Below are 16,531 nucleotides of genomic sequence, written 5' to 3' on the forward strand. Positions count from 1 at the left end.
CTCGAACAGTGTATTCGTTTTTTTGTGCTAAGTCTATTAGGATTTTCCTCTTATAGTTTGATAATTTTTATTAACTTAATTCTTTTTTTGTGGTAATGGGAATGAAACCCAGGAGCATTACACCTCCGAGCTATACACACAACCCTATTTTTTTATTCTTTATTTTGAAACAGGTTCTCACTGAGTAGCAAAGGGCCTCACTAAGTAGCTGAGGCTGTCTATGAACCATGATCCTCCTGCCTCAGCCTCCCAAACCCTGGGATTACAAGAGTGTGCCACCATGTCCTGCTTAACTTAATTCTTTTTTAAGAAGTATGGGCCTTGGAAAAATTGCCTTTTATCATTTTATTACATTCCTAATTACCCCTGTAACTTTTCTGCCTCTGAACTCTGGATAAAAATACATAAAGTAACTTCTATTATAAAATAAAAATAACTTCTATTTTGATCCATGTGTTATTTAGAAGGGTGTTGTTTACTCTTTATTAAATAAAATAACTACTCCTACTTCATTTTGGGGGGATTAATATGGTATATAGTTATCCATACTTTTATTTTGAATTTATCTGTAAATGTAAAGTGGAGATTTATAAATAACATATAGTAGTATCCCTTTTGATTTCTCTGACAGTGTCATATAATTGTACTTATACTATTAATAGCTCCCATTATTTTCTACTGTTTTCTATTTGATGCATTTGGTTTTTGTTTTATTTTTTCTACGTGTGTGTGTGTGTGTGTGTGTGTGTGTGTGTGTGTGTTACTGAAGACTGAACCCAAGGACATTCTGACTCTGAGTTATACCCTCAAACCTACTTTATTTGATTATTTTTTAAATAGGGCCTCACTAAGTTGCAGAGTACCTTATTAAGTTGCTGAGGCTGATCTTGAAACTGTGATCCTCCTATCACAGCCTCCAAAGTACTAGGATAACAGGTTTACATCACCATGCCCATGTTTATGTCTTGTATTCTTTTCAGGCTTTCTGTGAGCTAACTGGAAATGTGATGTGCTTCTATATTTTCTCTTCTCTTAAATACCAATTGTACTTATTTTTACATTATTTTCTTAGAAGTTGTACTATAATATGAAATATACATTTGAAAGTAATTTATGTGCAATTTCAATAACACTCATAAGTAATACATGTTGTAGCATTTTCTCAATTCCTCCTTCTCATGCTTTATAGCATTTCTGCCATTTATTTCACTCACACTGTTATTTGTTAGATCAATTAAAATATAAAAATGTTTTATTTTATTTATTCACTGATGATATGTTTATGTTAAATTTTTTCTGATATATAATTTTATATATAGTTTATATATTATGTATGATATGTTTACATATATTTATATTTATATATAGTTTATATATAAAATTTTCCTGATGTGTATATATATATATATATATATATATATATATATGGAAAAAATATATATATGATTGCATTTCCCTCTCTTCTTGCTTTCATAATTTCTTAAGAAAGAAAACCCGATATTATTTGTTTCCTTTTTTATTTCTAGCACATCATATTTCCTTTTAAAGATTTTTGGTTCCTTCATTACTTATTAGTTCTTCCATTTAATCCACTTTTTCCTTGCTAACTTTTACTTTATTAATATAGTTATTTCAAATGTATTATGTGTAGCTAGGCATAGTGGTGCATGTCTGTAATTCCAGTACTTGGGGATCTGAGACAGGAAGGTTTCATATCCAAGGACAGCCCCGACAGCATCGTGGGACTCTTAACAAACTAGTGAGACCTTGCTTTAAAATTAAAAAAAAAAAAAAGCTGGGTGTGGTGGTGCACTTATAATCCCAGTACATAGTAGGGTGGGATAGGAAGATTGTGGTTTGTAGACAGCCTCAGCTACTTAAATGCTTCTGGCAACTTAGTGAGAACTTGTATCAAAATTAGGGAGCCCTGCAGCCTACATGTGGGGCTCCATCACATAGAAGAAAAAGGAGAAGAAGAAGAAGAAGAAGAAGAAGAAGAAGAAGAAGAAGAAGAAGAAGAAGAAGAAGAAGAAGAAGAAGAAGAGAAAAAAAGGAGGAGGAGGAGGAGGAGGAGTAGGAAGGAGAAATTTTGTCAACCCTGGAACTTCAGAAAAATAACACAAAAGGGCAAATGGATCTGGCTCCCCACAACCACCAAACTTTGCAAACTCAGCCAGGCTGCTCAGCAAATATTTCCATGGCCATGGAAGAACTTGCCAGAACCATGTGAGGATATTTTCTTCAGAGACACGGGCCATCCTAATCTATCTCCTCATCAATGTGAGTCTCTAAGACTATCTCAGCAGAAAATAGCATGGCTACATGATTATTGCCATGGCAACAAATGACCTCTCACAGTCTATGAGTTTCCTGAGGGTTTCTGTAGGGCCTGGGATGTTGCAATTGGTCATATTAAAAGACTGAATTTGCTGAAAGTTCCTAGAGTTTCAAGGGAAAAGTCCTATAGGCAAGTCTGCACTTCTTCTGTGGGCTATTCAGAGATCCTAGCCAAAAGGTAGACATGTTTCAAAAGGTAGTAAAACTCACTTTAAAGTGGTAATTTCTCATTCAAATGAGCTTGGTATCAATTAGCATGGCAGCAGGTAGCTTTTCAGGGACTTACATGATCACAGATGGTAGAACTGGCTCCACTCACTGAGGGCTAGAAGTACTGCAACAACTTGCCAGCAGAGGGCAGGGGTGTGTATAACCTCAGCTGACAGAAAAGCAGGGGGTGTGGCACTCCAGAAACAATACGACCTAGGCACATACATAGAACACTACAGTCTCTATTCAGTGGAGTCTGAGTCCCAGATACAGGTGCCCTACAGGATTTCAAGTGAACACAGCTGGAAGAATAGTAGGGAGTTCTCCCTGGAAAAATATGACCTAGGTAGACACCTGAATACAGTGGTGTACAGGGTGTCATGTGACCTCAGCAGCCAGAGTGTGAGTGTGTGGGTGGCTTCTTGGGACAATACAACCTAAGCAGACAACCCCATCTGTAAGCTCAAAAAGCTACAATATATAGGTAACTGAGTCTGGCCTCTTTTAGGATGAAGATGGAGGCCAGTTGTCAATAAGGGACTGCCAACATTAACAGCCCTGATGTCACATGTTGAGGTAAATATTTGTCTCCAGTATAGAATCCATCATAAAAGGACAATGATTAGACATAGGACTCCTATACAAAGAGATGGAGGAAGCTAACACAACAGAAATGAAAATTCAAATGTTTGGAAAACATGAGAAAGAAAATCAGCAAAGAAACAATGAGCGATCACAACTCCACAACAAATAAAATAATAAATGCAGAGATTCACAGAATGTCAGAAGTATAATTCAGACTTTTTATTACATATGGTCAGAGACCTTAGACATGAAATCAGACAAAGTATATAAGACATGAAAGAACATACCAGTAAAGATAGAGATGTCTTGACTAAGAAAAATGAGAAGACTTGAAATAAATGTAGGACACACAAAAAGTAAAATAAGATCTTCAATAGAAACAATTACCTGCAAACCAGATCACATGGAAAAAAGTATCTAGCTTAGAAAATAGCTCATTCCAAAATCAACAAAGTGAACAAGTAAAAAAGATAATTTGACAGCACAACCAAAACAGCCAAGATATCTGGGGTAATTTTTTAAAAATATACTTTTATTGGTCCATTATATTTTTACAACATATTTAGCTCAGAGTAATAGGAACATACATATACACATCACATGTGGAGCTTTACTCTGGCTCCATCCTTACTCCCTCCCCTTCCTTATACATGATATTGAGATTTGCATTGATAACTTCATATAAGTATGTAACATCAATAGAAGTGTTTCCTTCATTAATTCTTCCTCCTTATGACCACTACTTTCCCCTAGATCCCCTCAATCACTCCACTAGGGTTTCTCCTACTTTATCTAAACTTCCTCTTATATAATGAGTGAGTACTCACTAGCTTCCACATAGTCATTTTCTCTGACTGGCTAATCTCACTTAATTAACATAATGTTCTCCAGGTCCATCTTTTTTATACAAATAATATAATTTTGCTCTTTTTATTGATGAGTAGAATTTTATTGTGTGTATATCTCATTATTTTGTTATCCATTTGTCCCTTGATGACATCTAGGTAGGTTCCATGATTTGACACTATTGTGAATTATGCTGCTATAGACTTGGATGTGCATGTGTCACTATAATATTCTAATTTAAAACCCTTTGGGAAGATACTCAGGTGTAGTATAAATGGACCAAATGGTAGATTAATTCTTAGTTTTAGGAGAAAGACTCACACTAATCTCCATAGCTGCTGCACTGATTTGTAATCTCACGAAGAGTGTATGAGTCTCTATTTTCCCACATCCTTGCCAGAATTTATTATTGTTTATATTTCTTGATTATCATTCTAATTTATATTAAGTGAAATCACAATGTAGTTTTGATTTACATCTCCTTTACTTCTAATGATGTTGAACATTTGGTATCAACTCCCTAAAAAAAGACAGACTGGGAAAGTGGATTAAAAAACATAATTCCACAATTTGCTTTTTGCAAGAAACATACCTTACAGGCTCAAGGTGAAAGAATGGAAAAAGATATTCTATGCAAATGGGGACTGAAATGAGCAGGAGTAGCAATTCTTATATCTGGCAAAGCAGACTTTAAGCCAAAACTTTTCAGAAGAGAAAAAGCCAGGTCACTTCTTATTAACAAAAGGAACAACCCAACAAGAGGATTTAACAGTAGTAAACATTTATGCCCAAAATGTGGGTAAACCCACTTTTATAAAACAAACCATTCATAACATTAGTATTCAGATAGAATCAAATACAATAATATTCAGAAACTTCAACACATTTTAACCATCATCAGATCATGATCTTCCAATCAATAAAGACTTTTTAGACATAAACCAAATGAACTTACTCAAGAAAATATCACACTTAACAACTGCTGAATACACATTATTCTTGGATGATCATGCAAGTTTCTCCAAAATAGACCATATTCTAGGCTTAAAATCAAGTGCTATAGTGATAAAATAAAATAATATAAAATTAATATAATTCCCTACATTGGTTACATTATAATGGAATGAAAATAAAAATCAATAACAGGCCCAGATGAATTATATAAGATTGAATGATATACTTGTAATTGAGGAGTGGAACATAGAACAAAGAAGGGGAGAAATTTAAATAAAATAGAATCAAATGAAAACATATTAAAATCTATGGAACACTTTTAAAGTAGGTTTAATAAAATACTTTATATCATTTAGTATCCATGTAAAAAGCAGAAAGTCAACAAGTAAACAAATGACAAACCTGTGGTTCCTTGAACAAGAACAGACTAATGTCAAAGCGAATAAAAGAGAGAAAATCATTAAAAATAAGAGAAGTCAATAAAATAGAGAGCAAGAAACAAATCTCAAGAAAGCAAAAGGCTATTTTTAAAGGTAAAAAGATTTGATAAACCCTTAGCAATCTAACCAAAAGGGATAAATAATCTACCAAAATAAAAGATAAAATATTAGGTATCATTATGGATGGCATAGAACTCCAGAGGATCTTCAGAAACTACTTTGAAAATCTATACTCTAATAAAATGGTTAAGCTAGAAGTTAAATAACTTTTAGACATATACATTCTACCTAAATTGAATCATCTTAGGTTTACAAACACCTAATTCTATCTACAGCAAGCAAAGGAATCAAAACAGCAATAGAGTGTTCCATCAGAAGAAAGTCTAGGTCTGATGAATTCCAAGCCAATAAAATCTTTATAGAAGATCTAAGCTTATTGATTCTTAAATTATTCCACAAAGTAGAAAGAGATAAACTATTCCCAAGCCTATTCTATGAATGTAGTATCACCATAATACCAAATAAAATAAAAACAACTTAAGAAATGAAAATTACAAGTAATACCATTTATGAACTTAGATGCAAAAATTCTAAACAAAATAATTGTGATACACAATTCAACCAAATCAAGATAAGTATACACCATGACCAAAGCAATATATAATAAGTCCAAAGCCAACATCATACTGAGTGGGAAAAACTATAAGAATTCACTTTAAAATCAAGGATAGACAAGGATGTTCACTCTCACTATTCTCCATTTAATTATAGTACTCAAGACTTTAGCAAGATTGAAAAGAAAAAAAGAAATAAAATCAATACAAATAGAAAAAAAAAACTTTTTAATGGTAAAAAATGACCTGCTTTGTTTCTTCTGATAAGTTTGGGCTTATAGTCTAATCTGTCTGATATCATAGTTACTACACCTGCTTATCTTTGAGTTCCATTGAACTTGTTCCAGCCCTTAACTTTTACTTTGTGACTATATTTACTTGCATGGTGTGTTTTTTGCAGGCAGAAGATAGGTGAATTCTAGTTTTTATTCCATTTTGCCACTTTATGTCTTTTTATTGGGGAATTGAGGCTATTTATGTTCTGCATTATTATTGAGTAATGATTTTTAATTCCTAACATTTTAGGTCACAAAGTATTCTGCCCACAGTGCTGAGCTGACTTTTTATAAGTGTGGTGGCAGACAGACTGATCTTAACACCTGAAACCCATCAATGTCACCATAGCAACAAGCAGAAGGAACCCCCAGAGAAACTCAATATTGATGATCTACAGGTAAAATAACAGTGGGGTCATAATAGATACAGTCTTCAGTGTTAATATCAAAGTGTGAGTGGCAGTTGGAACCATCTTTCCCAACAGTGATCTGGAACAGCACTTATCAATGACTCACAAAGAGAAAGAAGTTGCCAAGACAACAGAAACACAAACCCAGAAATTGTGAAACTATGAGAACGAGGAACAGTGAGGAAATAAGAAATTACGAATACTGACCTACAAGAAATGCAAGAAGGAAAATTCCAAATCCTGATCTTCAACATGATGAAAGGTCTCACAGTAAGTATACAAGAAATGAAAGAGGAAACTGAGACACTCTAAAACATTGTTGGTGGGGTTGCAGATTAGTGGAACCACTTTGGAAAACAGTATGGAGGATCCTAAGAAGAATTGGAATGAACTTACCATTTGATCCAGCAATGCCACTTCTGGGTATCTACCCAAAATCAAGGAAGCCAAACTACCAATCTAATGAATGCATATCTATGCTCATAGCTGCACAATTCACCATTGCCAAAATATGGAACCAGCCAAGTTGTCCGTCAACACATGAATGGATTACAAAACTGTGGGATATGTACACAATGGAATTTTAATCAGCCATTCAAAAAACACAGTTAGATCATTTATAGGGAAATGGATAGAACTGGAGGACATTATGTTATGTGAGATTAATCAGTCACAAAAAGAAGAAATCAGATGCTTTCCCTAATATGTGAAAACTATAGAGAAATGGGTTACATGAGGAACTCTAAGTGAAGAAGGAGATTCTATAGAGGAGCAAATAAGGTGACCTAACTGAGGGAATGGGAGGGGGAAGAGGGAAACTCTCAAAAATGCACAATGTACTTAAACAAACATATCAATCACTAAGCCAAGCATGGGAAGGAGGGATAGGGAGGCAATGGGGTGGGGATCAGGTAAGGGCTAATTGGGTGATGTGTGCATGTATGTCTCCACAAGTTTTTTATCCCATTATGATATATGACTAAAATGCACCAATAAAAAATTTAAAAAATAAATAAATTGTCATGTATACATATAGTAAAAAAAATCAGAAAGAGGCCTGACATAAAATGAATCAATAAATGATATAAAGACAGCAATAGAAAGAAATTCTAAAAGACTAGATAAAATGGAAAATGGAATATCACTGTTGGAAGACAATTCATTCAAAACCAAAAGCACAGTCGAGAGTATATAGAAGATATTACAACAACAACCATCCAACAACTATGGGGAAATATCAAACATCCTAACTTATGGATAAAAGGCATTGAAGAAGAGATAGAGGCACAGATCAAGTATATAGGTAATCTTGGCAGAGAAATAATTTCAGAGAATTTTCCAAGCATGGAGACTTGGGCATCTATGCACAGGAGACCTACAGAATACTGTTAACACAGAATCAAGGAAGGACCTCACCAAGTCATATAATAATCAAAATGACCAACATAGAGGCTAAGGTAAGAATCTTAAAAGCAGGGAGAACAAAACAAATGGTGACATTCAGAGGCAAAACAATAAAAATCACTCCACACTTCACAACTCAAGTAATGAATGCCAAAAGAGATTGGTATGATATAACCCAGACCCTGGAAGAAAACATCTTCCAACACAAACTGCTATATCCAGCAAGATTATTATTTAAAATTGATGAGGAAATAAAAACATTTCAAAATAAATAAACATATTATGTAAAAATTCCATGGTCTCTAGATTATCAAAATCTGGTTTTAATATTTTCTGTACCTAATTAAATGTATTTTTGCTTCGTGATATATCCATGATTTTTATTTTGTAGTGTGACTTATAGTATTTTGAATGCTGTGTATGTTGTTCCAAGTAAAAGGACCCGAGGTAGAAAGGCCTTTAGTTTCAAGCTTTATGTTTATGTGCCTAATAATTATGTTTACTATTTACTGTTAACATCACATAGGTGTCCAAGTTTTATATTTCCTTTGGTGCCTTTGTTTTGACACTTCTGCCTTAGGTTTTCCTAGAAGCTTATTCCACATAAGTCTAGATACTTACAGTTCTTCTTATTGTAATTTTCTTTTATACAGACTTATGTATGTAGTTGTAAGGTTTGAGAGAAAGAAAATATTCTGTAATTCTGTAATATTTTCTAGGTCTTTAAGTGATTCTTTGTCTCTATGTTGTGACTTTCACAGGTGCTTCCCAATTACCCTCATCTGAGATGACAGGGAAAGGATAGAAGGTGCTGAAGTTTGTTATCACTCACCTATTCCATTTTGACTTTACTCCAATTTTTGGACTCTGGTAAAATGTTTCCAAACAGGGAACGTATCCTTTAAGGAGAACAGAATTTTTTGTCTATATTTTTCCTAATTTTTATTGTGATAGTCTGGTGTGGATTTGTAGGTAAATTTCATAAAATAATAGGCTTCTCTTCACTGAAAATTTGAATTTTCAAATTCATCCACATTGATACTCCAGCAATTCATAAACTAGAGCTTAAGTTTTTTATTCCAGTCTTAGGTCCAGAGATGGACTTGTTTTCATTGGTTTCCTCATTGGTAAGCTTTGCATCTATGATTTGGCTGGTTTTCTAATTTGGGGACATCAGTTTTCTCTGTGACCTCTATTTTCTAATGGATTTAAGATTTCTCAATTTAAAATTTGTTCAGTTGCCTTTGTCTTATTGGAAGAATGGGAGTAATAAGTTCCAAGTTCCTTCCATATCAGACCAGGATAGCCTAACACATCCTTTAAAGCCACAAATTACCTCTAACAACTGCTTTTCCTGTATCCTTAAAATTTTGTGTTTTCTGTGACTAATGGGTTATTATAGGAATGTTGTTTAACATCAAAATACTTGAGGTATATCAGAAATTGCCATATTTATATCATTACCTAGATTACTTTTGTGCTTTCAGAGCATGTGTTTTCTATATGTCTAGTACTGAAGACTGAACCCAGGGCTTTGTACCTCTGAGCTACACTCCCAGCGCTTTTTTTTTTTTTTTTTTTTTTGTGGTACTGGGGATGGAACCCAGTGGTATTCTACCTCCGAGCTACACCCTAGCCCTATTTTTTATTCTTTATTTTGAAACAGTTATCACTGAGTGGTAAAGGGCCTCACTAAGTAGCTGAGGCTGTCCACAAACCCAAATCCTCCAGTCTCAGCCTCCTGAATGCTGGGATTACAAGTGTGCACCGCCACGCCTGACTACCCAGAACTATTTTTTTTTTTTTTTTTTGGTGGTACTGGGGGTGGAACCCATGGGCTTTCTACCTCCGGGCTATACTCCCAGACCTATTTTATATTTTATTTGGAAACAGAGTCTCACTAAGTTGCTGAAAGCCTCACTAAGTAGCTGAGGCTGGCTTCGAACCTGTGCGATCCTCCTTTCTCAGCTTCCCAAGCGCGGGGATTACAAGTGTGCGCCACCACTCCCGCCTCGACCCAGCGCTATCTTATCTTTGGTTTGAAACAGATTTTACTAAGTTGTTGAGGCTGGTCTCAAACTTACTATCTTCCTGTCTCAGTTTCATAGGTAATAGGATTACAAACTATGCCACCATTTCTGAATCAGATCATACTTTTTAAAAAATTGATATATTGTAATTAAACATCATAGTGGGGCTCACAGTGACAAAAACAAACATAGCATTCATTGTATGTTTCTTCCTAGGTCTATACCCACCCCCTGTCCCAAAAGATAATATTTATATTTATACAGATAACTGTATGAATGAATAATGAACAAAGGATTATTTGAATAGTTGACATCATCAGATCTTCCTTTCTTTTTATGATTTATTTTCTTTGAAATCTATGAAGGTGTGTTTTTATGGCACAGAATGTGTTATATTTTGATAAATATTCCATCTGTGCTTGAGAAAAATGTTCATTCTTTGTTGAATAGATTATATTATAAATATCAATTATATCAAGATGATTTATAGAGCCATTTAGGGCTACTGTATGTTTACACATGTTCTGCCTGCTTGATCTATTAATTACTGACATATGATTCATAAGCCTTCAGCTAAACCTGTAGTTGGCTAGTTCTCCATGCACTTTTATTAGACTTGCCTTAAATATTTAGACATTTTTATTAGGGCATATAGGTTTAGAATTATTAATTACTTATCCATTTTATTAATTTCTTGGTAAATGTATCTAAAATCTGTTCTACGTAAAATTAATATTCATCTTTTTTTGAGGTACTGAAGAGTCTCACTTTCTTATTTTTATGCTGTCAGAATAATCTCAAAACAATGTTTTATTTTAAATAATTAAATATTAAAATAAAAAAATATGTAGTGTCACAAATTCTTTGGGAAATAAAATTGTGCATATTAATATTGGAATTCAGCTGTTGATACTAATGAGTACTCATTAGTGAAATTATAATATTTTATAATGAGGTATTTCAAATTATAAAGTTAAAAGTAATATTTGATATATAAATCAAAACACTGACACTTTATAAAAATCATCACTATGTTATATGTTAAGTGTCATTTTTTATTTGTGAAAAATATATTTGTTCACTGCATTTGATAAATACTAGTTTTAAAATAAAATATTCAATTGTATTTTATTTCATTATAGTCCTTTATTACTAGTTCTTTTGAAATCCTATTTTATGCTTTAAATCTATAATAAGAGGTAAAATAAAAAATCTTAGAATTAAATAAATATAGAGGCACACCATATTAGAAACTATGGTACACTTTAAGGTTGGTTTTAAGAGAAAATTTTATAGTACTGAGTGCCCAAATAAGAAAAACAGAAAGTCACCAATAAACAGTCTAAAGACATACCTCAAAGTCCTCAAAAAATAGGAACAGACTAATGCCAAAACTTGTAGAAAGCAGAAAATAATTTAAATTAGAGCCAAAATAAATTAAATAAGCAATAACACCAACAAAAAGAAGCAATACAAAGATAAAAAGCTAGTTCTTTGAAAAGATCAACAAGATCGATACATTCTTAACCAATCTAACCAAAAGTAAGAGTGAATAAACCAAAGTTATTAAAATCATAATTGAAAAAGAAGACATCACTCCAGATGGTGGGAAAATTCAGAGAACGATCAGAAGTAATTTTGAAAATTGATACAAATAAACATAAAAATATAGAAGAAATGTACATATTTTAGACACATACAAACTCCTTAAACTGAATCAAGATAATATAGAAAACTTAAACTGAACAATAGTAATCAAAGCGATAAAAAACAATAAAAATATTTCCATCAAAAAAGTCCATGTCTAGACAGATTCTTAGTTGAACTCAGAAAAACATTTAGAGAAGAATTAAACCCAGTACTTCACGAATTATGCCATAAAATGGAAAAAAGAAACTTTAAAAATTTCTTCTGAGGCCAGTTTCACCTTAGTACCAAAACCAAATATCGATCCCTCAAGAAAAAAAAAATTATAGACCAATATATTTGATGAATATAGATATTAAAATTCTAAACAAATATTAATGATATGTATCCAAAACCATATAAAGAATATTGTACACTATGACCAAATTGGTTCATTCTGGGATGCATGGCTGGTTTAACTTATGCAAACGAATACATGTCATTCACCACATTAAAAAAAACAAGGATGATAGATATTGAAAAATCATTTGAAAACATCCAACACTTATTAATATTAAAATCACTGCAAAAATGGAAATAAAATGAATTAACCTCAATATCATAAAGGCAATATACAATAAACCTCAAACCAACATCCTATTGAACAGGGGAAAACTACAAGAGTTTTCTTTAAAATACAGAACAAAACAAGGATTCCACTGTCACAACTTTTTAATATAATATTCCATACTAGCCAGAATGATAAGGCAAGAGAAAGAAATTAAACGAATACAAAATAGGAAAAGAAGAACTGAAATTAGCTGTTTACAGATGACATGATCCTATAATTAGAAGACAAAAAAACCCAACCTCAACCAAAAGACTTCTAGAGTTGCTTAACAAATTCAGCAAAGTAGCATGGTAAAAAAATCAATCTAAAAAAAATCAGCTACTTTTCTATATGCTAACCATGAATCCACTAAAAAAGAAGCCCAGAAAACAATTCCATTTACAATAACCTCAAAAACAATAAACTATCTTATAAATCTAAACAAGAAGGTCAAAGACTTGTACTGTGAAAATTATCAAAAAGTAAAAACAAATTGAAGATCTTAAAAGATGGAAATGTCTCCTATGTTCTTGAATAGGTAGAATAAATATTTTTAAAATGGACACTCTATCAAAAGTTATCTACAGAGTCAATGCAATGCCTATCAAAATACCTGTGTCATTCTTCTCAAAGCTAGAAAATCAGTTCTAATTTTTATACAGAAAAACAAAAGATCAAGAATAGGCAAAGCAATTCTCAGCAATAAGAATCATGAAAGAGGGATTACAGTATCCAATTTCAAATTATAGTACAAAGCTATAGTAACAAAATAGCATAGTCTTGGCACAAAATACACATAGACCAATAAAACAGAAGAGAAAATGCAGAAACAAATCCACACACTTATAGTGAATTGTTTTCTGATAAAGTTGCCAAACACATATGTTGGAGAAAAAATGGCCTCTTCAACCAATGTTGTTGTGAAAACTGGTTATCCATTTGTAGAAAAATAGAATTAAATCACTACTTCTCACCCTGTAATTAATGATAAGGCTCCCTAAAATAATTTTTACTGTGGCAGTTTAAAAAAGACGACAAACCATACATTTTTCTGTTTTAGCCACATTGTCAAATTTGAAAGTAATTTTTTTGTGTGTGACACTGGGGATTCAACCCAGGGGAATTCTACCTCCAAACTACAACCTCAGCCCAATTTTTTATCCTTTATTTTGAAACCGGGTCTAAGTTGCAGAGGGCCTCACTAACTAGCTGAGGCTGTCCGTGAACTCGCATCCTCTGTCTCAGCCTCCCAAGTACTGGTATTGCAAGTGTGAGCCACCACACCTGACTTTTTTTGTTGTTGTTAATTTTAAGTCATATTTAAGCCAGAAATTGTTTTGAACATAATATCCTTAATTTAAAACATTTTTTTTTTGCCAGCCATGGTAGTACAAAGCTGTAATCTCAGTACTTTGGAGACTGAGGCAGGATTATATCAGCTAAAAGGCTAATTCATGGAAACACAAAGAGACTCTGTTTCAAAATAAAAAAATAAAGATCCTCTGATGAGGCATCATAACCCAAACAGTATGATGCTGGCAATAAAAACAGACTCAAAGAACAATGAAACAGAATTAAAAACCTAGAAACTCACTCATTTACAGTAAACTGATTGATGAAAAAGGTATCAAAACCATATATTGAAAAAAGGATAGGCTTTTCAATAAGTGGTGTTGGGAAAATTATTTATATGTACAAAATCAAAATTTAACCCTGATCTAAAATAGATGAAAGATCTAAATGTAAGATCAGAAACTGAAACTACTGAAAAAAAAAAAAACTCTTAAGCACTTCAAGACATTTATATAGGCAGTGATTTTTTTATACCATCACAAAGGAACAGGAATAAAAAGAAAAAAATAGACAAATGTGTTATCATCAAACTAAATGCTTTTTCATATTGAACATAATAACAGACTAATGAGACAAGTTATGGAAGAGTAGAAAATCTTTGCCAATTAGCCATTTGAAAGACATTACTATCCAGAGTACTTAGAGGACTCAAAAATAACACAATAAGAAAACTGATAAATCCTACTTGTGAAATAAATGCACAAGGAACATACTCAAGAAGTATATCTGTGTTATCAGTGATTATATCCAGTTGATGACATATGTACAATTAATTTTTCTATGCTACTTTGTATTTTTCAAGTTTTGTGTAATGAGTATTTTACAAAAATATTGTACAAATTAGGCATTTCTCAAAAGTTAGAAACAGAAATGGCCAACAATTGTGTGAAAAAAAATCTCAAAATTACTAGCCTTCAGAGAGATGCAATTCAAAATGACAATGAGATGCCATCTCAGCCTAGTTAGCATGGCTAGTAGATAAAAATATAATCCAATTCTGGAAGAGATATGGAGAACAAAAAGAACTCACACATTTTTGGTATCAATGAAAAATTATCTATTTTAATAACCACACATAATATTTAAATGCTGATAATTTTACGGCTTTCCATTTAGAAATGTGTAGAAAATAAATTCATATGTGTAACTGTCTTTCTGTCTACTTGATATCTCCTTCCTAATTTTTAGATATCTCAGTTCAAACTGAAGTTTTTAATTCTAGCTCTCTAAATTACTCCCAATTTATATTTCATCAAACAAGAAAAATACCAAAACCATGTTCAGTTTTTACAATACAATTCTTTTTCACAGGTCTTGAAACTACATTATAGCCTCAATAAAGGTTTTGGCAAGCTTATATTGTATTTATAGTCTGTGCCTCAGGAAACCATTTTCAAAATGTTTAAATTTTAGAAAAACCAAAATAGATATTCACAAATGATAAACTTGCATTTCTTTTGCAAGTCAACATGTAATATATTTGAGAAATATTAATTCTATATGCTTCACATTCACATAAACAGAAAATTCAAATGTCATTTTGCTAGCTATATGTCCATTCAATTTTATCTTTATGTTATTTATGACTCAGTATTAAATTTTAAGTTTTCTTATCAACCAATTTAAACATAAGGCTTTTTTTGTTTAAAATTATGAATTTCAAAATAATATGGGAAATCTTTTTGAGGCTTATGCAATTATTTAACAGAGAAAGCCATTTTCATAGCATTATCTATGACTGTTAATCAGCTTAGAGCATGTATTAATCATTACAAGTATTCACATGTCACCATTACCACATTTGGTCTTTACTTCTTAACAATTATGACATCCAAGTTAGAATTTATTCTTTCCATCATTCAAATTTGCATAAGCAAATACAATCAATTTTTGTCATCCACTAATAGAATGATCTTAAAAAAATAGGGAAGTAATTTTGTTTCAGTGCTTCCTTCTTAATTCTTTTCTTGAAACTTTTATAATCCCCTCCCTAGATAAATAGTACCCTTGTATAATTCACCTTTTAGAACCTACTCTTTTACAAAAGCTAATTAAAACTTGAAACTAAGATGTATATTACTGAATGTACCCTAGTGCATTACACCTGTCTGTTGAACCTATATTTTAAAGAAGTTTAAATTAAAAAACATAATCCTAATGTTAACATTTTAATAACAGGGAAAGAATATTTTTCATAAAGATTTTTAATTATTTTTCAAATAATATTAATTGTTCTAAAGTCCAAGTCTAATTTCACAAAGGATTGTCTAATTTATATTTTCTGGCACTTAAGCAGAGTTCTTAAACAAATGGTGGCTGGGAAGTAAAAAGCCTTTTTATAAAAAAAAAAGTGGGAAAATAAAAAATAAATTTTAAAAAGTAGAAAAAGGAGCCAGAGCACCAGTATTCCCTTCAGGCATGCCCCAAATGACCTAATATCCTTCCATAAAGCCCCACCTCTTAAAGGTTCTATCAATAGACCTAAAGGATAATGACAAAACTTTTAACACATGACCTTTGGAGGATATTAAGGTTTTAAACCATAACACTACTCCTATTACCTTGCTCATTTCAGCCCATCTAGGGGCTGCCCTCTTGGAAAGTTATGCTTACACCCTACAACTTCTTTCAGCATCCATTTTGCATTCCTAGCACATCTATCTTTCATGGGAATCCACTGTAACTTTGGCTTCATTTTTACAGATCCATGCATTGCATTGTTGGGAGATGCTTGCAGAAATTTTAACCATAGACAGCACATCCTGGCTTCTCAGTCTTTCCTTTTAAATTTCAGTGGAAGCCACCATAACCCCATACTTTTTATTTTCTATGTGTCT

Source organism: Muscardinus avellanarius (assembly GCF_963383645.1).
Source record: "Muscardinus avellanarius genome assembly, chromosome: X".
Taxonomy (NCBI): Eukaryota; Metazoa; Chordata; class Mammalia; order Rodentia; family Gliridae; genus Muscardinus; species Muscardinus avellanarius.